This window comes from Camarhynchus parvulus, chromosome 14 (assembly GCF_901933205.1).
Source record: "Camarhynchus parvulus chromosome 14, STF_HiC, whole genome shotgun sequence".
Taxonomy (NCBI): domain Eukaryota; kingdom Metazoa; phylum Chordata; class Aves; order Passeriformes; family Thraupidae; genus Camarhynchus; species Camarhynchus parvulus.
The window spans coordinates 13281128-13294575 of record NC_044584.1 but is presented as its reverse complement, the minus strand read 5'-3'; the positions used below and the strand labels follow the sequence as shown (position 1 = coordinate 13294575).

Genomic DNA, 13448 nt, shown 5'->3' with positions numbered 1-13448 from the left:
TAACAGCAGCAATGTGTAACATCTAGAAATGCCCTTTCAGTATAATTACTGCATTCATTCATTTTTCCTGATGCATGTGGGCCAGTCCTGAAACATCCTGAAATTATTTTTCTCATCTTGTCCTACAACCTTGCCTTGCCAATACATGCCATGTTGTAGCCAACAAAACACATTTTATATTTTTTGGGGGGGTGTGTGTATTCTGTTTTAATTCTTGTCCTGACCTACAAATGAAAATCTCTACTTAAAAAATTAGTGTCTAGATACTATTTTATATTGGTTCATATAGAAAGGCCATGATTGCAGTAAAAGATTTGGATTGTCTGACTGAAGCTGAGATACTTCAAATAGCAAAAATGCATCAATGCTACTTTATACTGTTGAATTGTGGTCGCCCCCATTGACAGCTAAATTAAATTTAACAGCATTAACTGAAAATATCCAAATAGTTTTGTTTAAAAGTTTTTCATTTATATCAACAATGTAAGTATTCAGCATACTAGGAAATCAGATAGGACTCAAATTTTTAAGACTTCTTTTGAGCTGACCTAGGAGCAGGTATACTCCAAACAGGGAAAAAAACCCAACAAAACTCTGGAGCCTATCTGTAGAGAATTACGATTCCAATATTTTAAAAAGTGTTGGTAATTAAAGAGCCTTATATCCAACAGGGAGTCAGAGATCAGGGGTAACCTTCTGGAACCATCTGCTAAGGTGTAGCCCTGTCAGCTACCTCACAAAACCAGTCACCTCACTAATGCATAGCACTTTATTTCTGTTGATATTATCTTTGTTTACTCTGTAGGTGTTGTAAGAAAGGCCCTGAAAAAAATTCCCAAGCTGAAAAAGGCCTATCCATTCACACTTGAATACAGAATTATTGCCCTTGCCCCCAAACCTTGGAAACAGGAACTATTTGGGCATTTTGACAACAGGCAAAATGTTTATACCTTTACCAAATTCCCTACATGTTTGCACTGTTTGACTGAAAACAGCATATGGCATTGCAGCAAGGGATTAGTGTAGTTATTAACTGATGTGCACTGTGAATTGGGCAAATGATGCTTTAAATTCATTGATTCCACAGAAGCTCAAGCCACAGGGTCTGAAGCACTTCTCTACCATGTCTTCCACTACAGCTGCAGCTTCCAGGTGGTAGCAGTGTTTTTCTCCAAATCTTTTAAATCCATTTACAAAATCCATTTCTTTGTTTCGTTTTTGCTTCATAGGCTTCTAAATACAATTTCCAAGGCAGGTAAAATTGTCTTTTGAGTGATGTCTTTAGAAAATATGCCTGAGCAGACTGGTTTGTGTTTGCACAGACCTTTCCTGTGGCGTGAGCTCCAGGTTCTCGCCAGGGCAGCAGGGCTGCTGTGTAACACTGCAGCAGGGAGCAAAGAACAAGGCACAGTTTAAAATTCAGACCTTGGGGGTCTGTGCTCTTGCCCTGGAAAAACTGGATAATTTCCTAGGAAAGGACAACTGATTCTGTAGCCTTTAGTAAGGCAAAATTTTAATTTTTCCAGGTCATGAGTTTCCAAACTTGGGGTCGTTAGCTGTCTGTCTCTTTTTCTGTGGCTGGATCAGAGGGGAGTCACAAAACTTTTCTGTTGCAACACAGGATCAGGAGGTGTCAAAGGTTGAGGCCTTGCTGCAGAAACTACAGGCCCCAGAGCAAGCTCCAAACCATGCCACAGGATTCCAGGGGAGATCCTGATCTTTTCACTGCTTTCAATAAAATTTCAAAAGTAAACAGATTAGGCCATTTGGTAATCCTCTGCTGATTCAGTGTGTTTGTGAGCTGGTTTTTTAAAGGTGTGCTTAAAAATGCAGAAAAGTAGTTCTAAAAATGTAGTTTTGAATTTATTCTAAATAGAAAGACAGCTAGTAGGACTTTCAATTCTGTAAATTATAAATGCAATAAATAATTGGGGTTGATAGTTGTAAATTTTTTCAATAATTAATGACATTTTTATCTGAAGAAAATTTAATTTTTATTACAAACATACCATCTACTTTTTATCTTCTGTAAATTTCTTTTTTCATGTCAAATAGCAAGATAGACTGATCCCAGGTATTTAATTATTAATACTGTGGATACACAGTGCACTTCAGGAGTCTCAGCTCTGAGGCCAGCACCCCAAGCTGCATGCAAACCTGCTGGGAAAACCAGCGTGAGGGAAAGAGATCAAATTTTTATAACACAGATGTTTAGGAAATCTATCAATGTTTTCTCTAATCATCATTAATTTAAGTAACCCATACAAAATGAACATACATTTAAAGTTTAAAATATATGCATGATATCTATAGCAGCAGAAAATTGTCTGTTCTACTGCACACTAGAGACAAACAGGAGCTCTTTCTGTAAGCTTATTGATGGGAAAAAATGTGAATAAAAATATTGTATGAGGAAGGCCTACAGAAGCGTAACTGTGTTCTTTAACACTGCTCATTAATCATTTAAATAGTGTATTAATTCTATAGCTAGGTTATTGGTGCTAGAAGCAATGCAAGTGAATTTTATATATCCTCAGTAGAGAGCCAGATAGCAGATAGAATCTATTTTAAAAAATAATCTAAAAATAGCTGATTAACAAAGTGTGATCTTTACATCTTACTGGAAGTAGCTGCACAAAATTACGTTTTAATTTAGGAGCTTTTAAGTAACAGTTGGTGAAAAGTAACTGTGGTATTTCAGCAGAGCAGAGCTGATCTTTGCTGATGTTTGGATGTGTTTCTCTTTTCCCTTAAAGCAAGATCCTCACATTGATCCACTTTCTCATCTCTGATTCTCTGCTCTTACATTCTCAGAATACTAGAGAAGAGACCACAGGAATTAAACCAATCCAAATCTGACAACTAGGAAGACTGGACAAGTCTGGAATGTAGTCACAAACTATACTCTAGTATAAGTCAAAGATAAAAAATTTCTACAGTTACGTTTTTAATTTAATTGGCTTATGAAAATTTAACCTTTCATAAATGCTGCTTCTGAACAGTATTATTTTCATGGAAAATACTAGCTAAAAAGCATATTAGCACCACAGCTCTGACCTAAGCTCTTCCAAATCAGATTTCAGTCTTAAACAAGAGAGGAATTTGTTGCACTGAGGTTTGGACACATCCTATTCCAGTTTTGTTGCAATTATGTTGCTATAAAATGTAAAATGTGAGAATTCTATAGAATAACTTGGTAACTCATCCTGATATTCATTTGCATAAATGTACAGATCCTGCACATAGTCATCAGATAAATCACATGCCAACTTTGCTTTAACAGTGTCTCACTGTCTCACTTCAGCTGAATTTCCAGGCCTTTTTGAAATACTCAAATTGATTCAGTCTGTATAGGTCAACTCCCAAAATTAACCTGACTGCAATGACAATGTGATCACAATGTGAATGTCTGGATGTTTATGTGTAGCTCAAGCAGGTGATTAGCTGGCATTAAATGTCAAAACTATGACACATTTACACTAGCTGAGCTCCTGCATGTATGTTGTGTGAATATGCTGCATATGTGAAACACTGTATAAATTACATTGTGTATCATGTGTTCATTCAGTGTTAAATATCTGTGCAGTATATTTGGAACCACCAGAAAGTTTAGTACCTCTACCAGTGTTTTCAACATTTTCTAGAATCCCATAAGGAAAGTACAGCTATGTAACTTTTAAGTAAAAATAATATTTCAATTCTTTAGGATATTGATACAAAAATGTAAATAACAACATGAACTTAAATAGCTCTACCAAGCTCAGGTTTACACTGCTTCACTCACAATAATCTATTTCACAACTTTTAACAGTACAAAAATCAGGAGTCTTTAAATTGGATCATAGATAAAGACCATACACATGTGGACACACACAGACACAAGAAAGGAACGTTCAAGAGATACATTTACAACTGAATACTTTGTGAGCAAAAAAAAAAAAAAATGAGGTGGGGATTGACAATACAAATGCTACCAGTGTTTAACAGATTTTTTCAAGGTTTAAACTGTCTCTCTTTTCTAGGGACCATCTTTTCTCCCAATTCACCTGTACTGCACCCTTTGAAAGGTGACTTCTTCTTCAGCATTTGCTGGCTTTTTAAGAGAAAAACACCACCAATAGTTAGAAAACCTGTATGTTTAACTTTCGGAATTATTTTATTTTCTATCCACTTCTTTATTGCTGAAGACAACATTAAAGGTAGAGCATGATTATTTATTTAAGGTGTATAATAGCCCTTTACTAAGTGCAGCAGTAGTTTACTACTAAGTTTACTGTCCAGTGTAAGAGCCATAATGTGCTGTTTTCTTTTGCAGAACAAAGTGACCACCAAAAGCGGGACTTTGTGGGCCAGTTGGATAAAACATAAGCTCATCTCGCCCCCAAAACCCCGACTCTGGAACCACAGCCTTCCAAGATTCAATTTGTAAGTAAAGCATCTTTGTAAGATATGCCCAATCAACTGAGTCATTGCTTATAGAGTGGGTAATTTTCAGACTAATCAAAAGAGAACGTTATAGCCCAGTCACAATACATCCTCCTTCAGTTTCTGGACAGCAGGAATTACTAACAGATACTAATTGATTTTATTAATATGTTATGAATTATTTATCAAGCAGGTAAGAAGTACCTTTTCTGAGTGTCTATAAAATGACACAGAATAAGTTATTAGACCCAGCACTCAAAATATCTATTAAGACTTCTTCTCAAAGTGTGTAACAAGTTATTATTTATCTGTTTCACTGTATTTCAGATTAAAGCTTACACATTATAGAGAAATAGTTGTCATTATTCTAAATTTGTTATTTGTACAATAAACTAGAAATTATTTTCACTTTACTTGAAAACAGGTCTCTTCCTACTAACAATGATAGTCTCAAGTATTCAATATTGTTTCATAAGATCATTCAAAGATGAGAGGAAAAGTAGAAATTCACAGACAAAAGGAACATATATTCTAAATCTTCACTTATAATTCCAACAGAGCTTCTATATAAAATCCATATTTAAAAGCATTATGGTTTACACTTGGATGGTTGAAATACGTTAATGCTGTCAGTTACTTTAAAAGAAACTAATTACTGTCCTTGAAAAGTCACTATTATATTCATGCTACTTTTGATAATCAAAATGTGCAGCTGAAGAATGCTGTCCTAGCTGGACTGCTTTATAAACACCTTTATAAATACATCCTGAAAGGAAAATGGAGAAAAGTTGATGGAAATTCTGGCTAAGTAGCAATGTTTAAATAATTCCTCTTTCTACAGACTATACATTTTAACCGACTTATTTACGGCTGTGATGATTTAGGAGGTTTTTCTGGCTTTCACACGACCTCATCAGACGGTGCGTATCGACCCCCTCCGCACATGCATTTGGAGTTATTTGTGCCTGGCGAAAGTCGCCGCAGCAGCCACGCGGAGGCAGCGGGACGGGAGCGGGGGCCGGACGCCGTGGGGAGCGGACACCGTGGGGAGCGGACACCTGTAGCTGCCGAGGGTGCCGGCACGGCGGCGAGCCGCCCCTTCCCCGCGGGGCGCGGCGGGCCCGGCGCCCCGCCCGGCGCGCACCCTCCGCGGCCTGCGGCAGGTGGGCGCGGGGCCGCGCCGGGAGCTGCCCGGGGCCGCGCGCCCGCCGATGCGCGGCCCCGCGGCGCCGCCGCTGCCGCTCCCGGGGCGCCTTTCCGCGACCGCGCTGCCTCGGCCGCGCCCGCACGCCCCGGTGCCCGCCCGCCGCGGAGCCGCCCCATCCCCGCGCAGGGCGCGGCCCCGGCTGCCCGCGGAAGGGGGCGCGGGGCGGCGGCCGCACCTGCGGCCTCGGCGCGGACGTCGCGGGGCCGCGCTGCTCCCCGCGGGCGGCGTGGAGCGGGGGCGCGGAGGGAGAGCGCAACTCACCGCTTGTCAGTGCCCGCGGCGGTGCCCCGGAGAGCCGGGAACGGGAATGGATCAGCGCCCGCAGCGAGCGGGGATCCCGCGCACAGGGAGCCGCTCGCCGGGCAGGTCCCCGTTCTTGAAAGGAGACAGCCCTCCGGTCCTCGCTCCGAGCCGGCTCCTTCCGTTGGCAAAATCCTGACTCATTACATAAAAAGATCACCCTGCCAGGCGCCCTGAAACATTTCTTCATCACGGTCACGCCACAAGCTAAACAAGAGGCCACATCAAGGGGAGGGGGAGAGGGGGGAAGCAGAGAGAAAAAAAAAATCCTATGGCTTTTTTTCTTTCATTAAGATCCTCTTCCTTGAAAAAAGGAAAAAAAAAAGTGCAGGGAAAAAAAACCAACCAAAAAAACAAAGAGCAGCAGCCAGGAAAAAAAACTAGAGAAGATTCACTCATTGTTGCCACAAAGACACCTCTCCCCTTCCCACTCCTTCTCCATGCTCATTCCTCCAACAGTGCTACAAAGACGTGCAGTCTGCGCCGGGAGTTGTGAGCCCGAGCCGTGAGCTCCTCAACTCCGCGGGGGCCGTGCCAGGAGACCCGGGGCGCACAGTCCTCTGCGAGGAGGTGTGGTGAGTCCAAGACCGTCCGAAAATTATTTTTTTTCCTAGAAACTACCACCAAATATAGTAACAGGGAAGGGGTATTCCTAGAAATTCGGGAGACGTCAGAAAGGGAAGATTTGTGAAATTCAGCTTCACTTCCTGCAGAGGGCTCCTAGCACAGGGATAAAAAAAAGGCAATAAAGTGCTTTTCATGCTTCTCTGATCAGATAATGGTTTAAAAAAAAGAACGGTAAAACACTTAACTCACATTTCTCTGATACAATCTAACAGTTTTATATGGGAAGAATGCTAATCAGTAACCTCCTTTCCTCATTTTTTAATAATGTTTATTAGATGTCTATCTCCTGTATTTATTTTCTCCACATCCTCATATCAGACCTATGCACGCAGCAAATAAAAGGAATATGCATATGAGTGAAAAATGGGCCAAATGATAACCCTCCCACATATCACAGAAACACTGAGTGTTTGTGTGTTATTTTAAACAGTCTTTGCCCTTTGCATCTTTCATGCTACACTGATGTGAATAATTCATGTCCCCACTGTAGATGTGTGCAATATTGTTACTCGCATGAATCGGAATTTGTAGGTTGGCTTTTATTTGAGGGCTTTAATACCGAGTACTGCTGAGCACTGTCAGTCTCCATGGACCTAATGGTATCTTAGGCTCTTAATTAATTCAGCTCAGCAATTGACAGGATCAGGCCCTGACCGACGAACGCAGACCCGCACGCTGTCGGGAACCACATTATTCCTCGTGTGTCTCCTAAATCTCTGTTTGCTTTGTGCTACTGTCTAACACCCAATCCTGACTCATACCTTCTTTAAAAACACTATTTCATATGTTTCATAGGAAGCAGAATTGAATGTTTGCAAAGCAGAGACAAATGAAGATGTTATTATAATCTTAATTATAGAAAGATGTCAGTGCATTTGTAATAAAGTATTATTTATCCAGGAATAGCAAAGGTTACTATAAAAACCACAAAGCCAGCTTTTGGGGGAAGATAATAGATTTCAATGTGTGCAACTCTTGCAGGTTAATTGGATTTCCTTAATGAAATTCCCCTCAGCCACATGAAATCCTTGAGTTTGTTCTTTGAATTTCATTATGACTTGCAGAGTCTTCTCTGCCCCCAAATCAAATGCAATAAAAACACTAGAGTTGGCTTCACTTCAGTGTTTTATGAACACTCACATTTAATCAAAACTTGGTTACAGACATCTTGTCTTTCTGCAGCTTTGTAGGGGAATTAGCTGAGTTTACCTGACACTCCTGTGTGCTTTTACTCCTAAGTGTGTTTTAACTGTTATTGCAGTGCTCAGTAAACAATTGTGTCAAATACAGACCCAGGTTTCACCAACATGCACCCACAGTGTTTCGTTAGCAATAATGCCTGGTTAGAAGTAGATTTACTTTTAAGTAATCTCCTGGAATTCAAAACAGCTCTAGTTAATTGGAGAAAGGCCTTTTTAATCTGGCTGGCTTACTTAACGGCACACTGCTCCACTCTGCCTGTCACTCTCATTTCCTGAGTGAAAAAGTGAATGGCAGCTTCAAGCTCAGGATCTTTTAATCATTAAAAGGAATGGATGTGCTGTCCTCTGTTGGTCATACTGGTTGTCACAAGTAAAATTGAATTTAAAAGGCAGGCAAGAGGCTGTTATAGTAACAAAAAAAAACCCCCAGAATATTAAACTAAATTAAATTTTCTTCACCTTCTGCATTCACCAATAACACTGCACAGTGTAAGGGATTTTTTTTTTTAATTATGCAATCATGGAAACTGGATTATGGAGAGGACCCATTTCACATGACTGTGGTACAAATTGTGCCCTGGCATTCCGTGGTTGCCGGCAGCTGGTTCAACCTCTGTGCCCGGCGTGTGGGTGCCACAGAGAGCTGCAGGTGCCCTCGGGAGTCAGGGCTGCAGAGGGTGCGGTGCTGGCCACAGAGGAGGTTTGGGGTTTAAATTTCACATCCCCCAGCCTGTTCTGGGGACAGGGCTGTGTGTGCCAGTCAGTGTTCAGTGTGTGACCCGTGTGCCCCCCAGTGCTCACTGTGTGACCTGTGTGCTGCTGAATGCTCAGTGTGTGACCCGTGTGCCCCTCAGTGCTCAGTGTGTGACCCGTGTGCCGGTCCGTGCTCAGTGTGTTACCCATGTGCCCCTCAGTGCTCACTGTGTGACCCATGTGCCCCTCAGTGCTCAGTGCTCAGTGTGTTACCCATGTGCCCCTCAGTGCTCACTGTGTGACCCATGTGCCCCTCAGTGCTCAGTGTGTGACCCATGTGCCCCTCAGTGCTCACTGTGTGACACGTGTGCCCCTCAGTGCTCACTGTGTGACTCGTGTGCCGCTCAGTGCTCACTGTGTGACCCATGTGCCCCTCAGTGCTCACTGTGTGACCCATGTGCCCCTCAGTGCTCAGTGTGTGACCCATGTGCTGCTCAGTGCTCAGTGTGTGACCCGTGTGCCCCTCAGTGCTCAGTGTGTGACCCGTGTGCCCCTCAGTGCTCAGTGTGTGACCCGTGTGCCCCTCAGTGCTCACTGTGTGACCCGTGTGCCGCTCAGTGCTCACTGTGTGACCCATGTGCCCCTCAGTGCTCACTGTGTGACCCATGTGCCCCTCAGTGCTCACTGTGTGACCCGTGTGCCCCTCAGTGCTCACTGTGTGACCCGTGTGCCGTGGTGCCTCAATGCTCAGTGTGTGACCCGTGTGCCCCTCAGTGCTCAGTGTGTGACCCGTGTGCCGTGGTGCCCTGGCAGCCGAGCAGCCCCTCGGGGCACGGTGGCGATGGCAGCCCGGCCTTTGCTGGGCCGTGTGATGCAATTCCCACTCGGCCTCTGCGGGGTCCCTGGGAGCCCTGTTGGGTGAAATGCCCTCTCTGAGCACTGCTGCTAAGCCTCCCTAGCTGCTGACTTCAACAGTAATATGTAGCATCTGGAGAGGATTGGATGTGTAGAAAACCTGGCCTAAAATTTTTTAATTTTAAATTTATATTTGCCTTTAACTTTCTTCTTTTTAGACAATACAATGCCCAAATTTAAAAATTTAGGCATTGTATTGTCTAAAAAGAAGAAAGTTGAAGGCAAATAGCACAACACTGTAAAAAGGTTTAACACCAAGTAAATTAATCCATTGTGGCAGTAGACTCGTGTGATATGTTAATTATTTTTACCTCTTAACTGCTGCTGGAGTTACTATTTCTGGGCTGCACAAGTTTCTCCTAGGCTTTGGGTGCACAGATAGTTTTCTAATTACAAAATTAATTTCAAGTAGATAACCACAAGACATGTCTTAAAATGTTACTTAGCAACATTGTTATCATGCTAATAGTTCAGCAATGTTACTCAACAGAATGTAAGTTCTGTCTGCAAACTGTGGAAAAACAGGGTCTGTTTTATCTGATTTCTGTGTCATCTAACACAGGCTCACAGGCCTCAAACTATCATTAAGAGGGTCGGACACAGCCCCAGCTCTTATGCATACCTGGCTTGTCCTAGAAATATATTATTTCCAAAAAACAAGCACAAATTTATGAAAGCTTTACTTATCAGTGGCAAGGTGGTTCATCTCCACCCTCCATGAGGGGTTTATCCTTGAGACAGTAGTAAACAGAAAGCAGTATTTATCAGATATGTGTTTTGTCCTTGAGTTTGATTTTTGCATTTGGTTTTTACAACCGTCCTATGAAAGTAGTTTCAGGGACACGGATGTACCTCACTGTCCTTTGAATCCCTCTAAGTAAAAATATCTAAGAATGTTTACAAAATCCAGTGTAAATAGTTAAGGACATTTATTTCTGTTCATACAACAAATATACAGTTTATATTCCTGACAACAATGGTGCAGAATATGAGAGGAAGATTTGTCAGACAGGGAACAAAATTGATTGTGTGGACACAGTGATCAGTAAAATTTCAAATGGTAAGTAAATATCAAACATGAATCAATAAAGATTTCCTTCAATTACTAATTCTTTTCCTATTTACACTGTTAGGATGCATTTAAGTGCTGTCAACCCTTAACTGTGTTAAGGTTTGGTGCCTGGTCCTGTCAGTGTCACTGAGTTGGACCTCCTGGCCACTTGTGGTGCTGCTGGATCAGCTGTGTCCAAAGCACCCAGTGTCTTTTTCACCTGGAGAAGGGGAGCTCTGCGTAACCACCACACCCTTTCCTTACCCACTTTCAGTGTCACAGGGAGTTTTTTCTATAAGAAAATAGAAAATTTAAAGTACACACTAATCACATTGCAAATAATCCTTCTAAGTGGTTAGTGATAGAGATGAAGAAACCTCATGGTTTACCAACCAGAAGAAAGAATCAAATTAATAAATACTTAATTACATGGTGGCAGGGTGGAGGTGAACCAATGAAAGGGACCTGGGGGATTACAGGATGATCTTGATAGCTGCAGCCTCTGGAGAAGGATCTCTTCAAACAAGAGTTTGAAGGAGCTGGAGGATCTCTTCAAACAAGACCCTGCAGAGGCTCCACTTGTTCTTCCCAGGAATGACTGCATGACAAGGTAGGCACCAGCACTTGCCTCAATAGTGTTGTGTAGAAAAGGCGTTTGACATGACTTCCACTAGAGCTCAGCAGTCATCTTGGCCTTTCACATTTCAAACTATTTCTTGTTTCTTCAGGCTGAGCTGAGGGTCTCTTGAAAGCAGGATTAGAGTCCAAGGAAAAACGAAGCAAAACTGTTCTGTTCCTGTAGATGTGAGAACGGCGGTCATGCAGCCGCTGAGGCACGGGCAGGAATGACCGAGGTGGAGGCAGAGGTGGCACGACATCCACCAGAAGCCTTTGCTGGGCCGGAGGAACCGGTGCCGCCAGTGCGAGAGCCGCGGCTGGGTACCTGCGCTCGGGGGGAGCGGGGACCCGCCCGAGGCGTAGCGCTACTGCTGCCGGGTGCGCTCCGGCGGCCGCGGCTCTGTGGAGCCGCCATGCCCGGCCGGGCGCTCCCTGGAGGGTCCCGGGGCCGGGGCTCCGCCTTCCCCTAAAAAGGAGAGGGAGAGTTCCCGCCTGCGCGGACCCGCCAAGGCACGGACGGGGTTCGAACCCGTGATCTTCGGTTTACGAGACCGACGCCTTACCACTTGGCCACCGCGCCTGCGTTAAGAGTTCTTCCTGACGCCTTTCTATCGCTGGCGCCACGCCCGCACGCCCGCCCACGGCCCGCCCTCGCGCGCGCCCGGGCTGCCACCTGCCGGGGGGCGCGGTCCTGAGGCGCTGAGGGCGCGGCGGCGGCTGAGGGGGCGGAACGAGAGGGAGGGACGGACGGACCGGGACTGCCCCCGCTCCCGGTCTCCCTCTGGCTCTCGCTCCTGGAGCTGTCAGGAGCCTCCCTCCGGCTGTGGAGGCGCTCTGAGGGCGGCGCCCTCTGCAGTGTCCGCCCCGGGGCTGTGAGGGTGCGGTACCCGGAGGCGGCACTCGAGGCCTCACATCGGCCAGCACGGCTTAGAGAGGGAGAAAGAAGCGGGATTACAATTTTCCTCCTCCAAGAAGAGAAGCAGGAATGCAAAACGTTGGGATAACTAAATGGTAAATACTGAATTAAACACACTTGCTGCCTGGTTGCTGTTCCCTCAAAAAACTCAGTGTTGTGAATGGCAGAAAAGATACTAGATATTTTCTAGATGGGATCGCCTTGATTTTTACAAGTGTGACGTGAAAACAAAGGTTTTAGTTTTCATTTAATGCATTGTGGAGGTCTGTTTAAATTCTCCATGAAACTGTTGCTTGATATCCAAGTTTTATATTCCTTTTGGTGTGGTTTTGGTTTCCTTGTGGGAGAAGCATGTGAACATATTGCAGAGGTGCCATTGTAAAGGTTTAGATCAGGGTACTGATTTGGTAGTGCTGTAATGCAGGTGTGTTACAAGGTTCATATAGAACGAAAATAACTTGGAAGAGACCTTCAAATGTCCTCTAGTTCAACCACCCTGCAGTGAGGACGGAAATACTTATGTATCCTTTTGGGATGTTCTTTGAACTGTCATCATGGAAAGTCATGCTTGATGCCTTGAATGTATGAAAATATTTTAGTTCTTTAAAACTTATGATTTGTTTGTTTGTCTGTGATAACTCTATGCCTGCCTGTATTTAAACAGAGTGATTTGAATTAGCTTCCCCTGCAGTGAAAAGTGTTTAATTTAATTTACCTTACTGGATAGTCAGCCCTTGTAAAGCTGCCCTTAAAGTGACCTGGTTTTCCAGTCCCTATGGGCATAACGGATGGCCTGGCAGTCTGAATGCTTGCTGGAATTTATCTGCTAGTTTTGTTCATCACATGCCCTCATCTGGACTATGGAAAGCTAGGAAATGAGAACAGCACTGCTGTATTCTGCTTCTGTCTTGTCAGTGTAATCACTGCAGCATTTCAAAGCGTGATGGTGTGTAGGAATGGAAGCTGCCTCCCTCAACTCTCACACCTATAATGTTTATGAATGGCTGACCTCAGAGAGCCACTTATCTCCCCTGGCTGATGGAGTTACTCTTAGTATTGCCAAGCTGGCAGCAGAAAGGAGTTCAGTTTTAACCATTCATGTTTGACTGATGACATACCATTTCTGGCCTACTTGCTTATTACAAAATATGCTCTTTTATGTGCCATACTTGCCAGTTGTAACTTGTCATCACAGTTCCTGTGCAGCTCACATCTATGTTTATTAATGGTTTTTGATCCTTATGAGCTGAGAGGTAATTTTGTGGTACAAGGGCTGTTTGGATTGTTGGTGGAATTCATGTGGGTTTTATGTCTTCAAATACACTACATTGTAATAAATGTATTTGCTTGGTGTTGGGAATAGTATTTAATGGTAAATCAACTTCTATTGATCAAGTTCTTCCTTAACTGTATGAGGAGATGGAAACTTCAATTTGAATTCATATAGATGTTCTAACTAGATAAAGAGGAAATTCTTGATAAGGTTTAAAAAAT

The 13448-nt window shown here is 43.5% G+C and overlaps 1 non-coding gene across 1 annotated transcript; it reads right to left on the bottom strand.

The window, feature by feature from the left end:
* Positions 1–11546: 11546 nt before the first annotated feature.
* Positions 11547–11618, bottom strand: TRNAT-CGU. The gene has a single exon. It is a non-coding gene; the product is annotated as a tRNA-Thr (tRNA).
* Positions 11619–13448: the final 1830 nt, after the last annotated feature.